At 54.0% G+C, this 1,615-nt stretch overlaps 1 pseudogene; it reads left to right on the forward strand.

Moving 5' to 3' along the window:
• Positions 1–294: 294 nt before the first annotated feature.
• Positions 295–1,408, forward strand: LOC134386975 (glutamate-rich protein 4-like; annotated as a pseudogene).
• The last annotated feature ends 207 nt before the right edge of the window (positions 1,409–1,615 follow it).

Raw genomic sequence — 1,615 nt, forward strand, 5'->3', positions numbered from 1 at the left:
TTGTCAGGGTCAGGCCTGAGCAGAGGCAGGGAGGGCTGGAGTTGGACATCCTGGAGAGAGGCTGTGTTTGGACCCTTGTGAGCAGAGTTGAAGTTAGACTATAGGAGGAAAAAACAAAACAAAAGCAGAAGGCCAGCAATTCTCACCAAAAGAATGGACTTTGGGATGCCTCCTCCAGGCCTCTTGTCCACCTTCCCTACTGCCCCTTACTTGCCCCACCCCACAGTCCCCCAGGACACTGGGTCACCCTGGACCTTGCTACTTCCTGCTCCTGGTGGCCACTGCTCAGAGACTATGGAGATGTGGGGGCAGCTGCAGCAGATTGGGCTGGTGCTTCTGGGGCTGGGCCCACCTCTCTGGGCCATGAGGGGGGTGTCTCTGGTGAAGACCCCTGGCCAGACTCTCATGTCCCCAGCGTGAGACACTGGAGGTGCCAAGGAGAGTCTGTTGTGGCTCTGGGAGGGGCTGATGAGAGAGAGGTTTGCAGGGGCAGGATATGGAGGGAGGGAGAGAGGGAGGGAGGGAGGGAGGGAGGGAGAGTGAGAGAGAGAGAGAGAGAGAGAAGGAGAGAGAGAGAGAGAATGAATGAGTAGGAATGAATGAAAATAGAAAGCTTGAGAGCTTGAAAGACAGAAACCGAGAGATAGGAATAGAGAAATACAGGCAGAGAGACAGAGACCTAGACATAGAGTTCAAAGCAAGATTAGATATAGAGAGACCCAAAAAGGGAGGGACGGACAGAGGTGGAAAGCAGATTGAGAGCAGGAACAGAGACAGACGGACTCAGACTGAATCTGAGAGAGAAAGAGAGATGGAGACAGCCAAAGGCTGTGGGGAAACACAATGAGACAGACAGAGACACGGACATGGAAAAACAGAACCAAACAGAGAGAGACAACTAGAGAAGGATACAGAGATAGATAACGAGCGGGTGAGGGGGAGAGAGAGAGACAGGGAGCAAGAGAGAGAGCGAGGCAGTGAGGGACAATGAAGTGGAGAGACACAGGTGGAGATGGAGAGACACTGTGAGAAGCAGGGGGCAGTTGGGGTCCAGGGACAGAGTGAAGACCTTGCCCAGGTGCTGTGGGCCATGACTTGAGCCGGGACTAGCTCTCAACAGGTTCTGGGAGGGACCCCTTGCCCTCTGGGGTAGCATGCCCATGACACCCCTTTTCTACCTGCAGTAGAGTCTGTGTCAAGTGGATGTCCAGCTGCTGGGCCAGCTGTGCAGCCTGGGGCTAGAGTTGGGGGCACTGCATGAGGAGCTGATCACCATCCTGGAAGAGGAGGAGGAGGAGAGTGGTGAGGAAGAGGAAGAGGATGAAGAGCCCCAGGGGAAGCAGGAGGAAGGACCCCTGGGGCCTCCTGCCCAGCCCCGGGCCTTCCTGACTTTGAGATGACTATGTGAGGCTCTGCCAGTGCACTTTAGATGGACACACAAATGAGATGCAAATTTATACAAAGAAGAAGGGAGACCTGCAGGTCAAATCAGGTTTGGAATCAATGGTAATCCTTGAGCAAGTGCTTTCTCTGGAGATGTCTGCAATTACATCTGGGCATTGATCTATGGGCTGTAGGAGTGTTTGCAGATGCCATGAGGCTGTGTTTGTGGAGG

Source organism: Cynocephalus volans, chromosome 10 (genome assembly GCF_027409185.1).
Source record: "Cynocephalus volans isolate mCynVol1 chromosome 10, mCynVol1.pri, whole genome shotgun sequence".
NCBI lineage: Eukaryota > Metazoa > Chordata > Mammalia > Dermoptera > Cynocephalidae > Cynocephalus > Cynocephalus volans.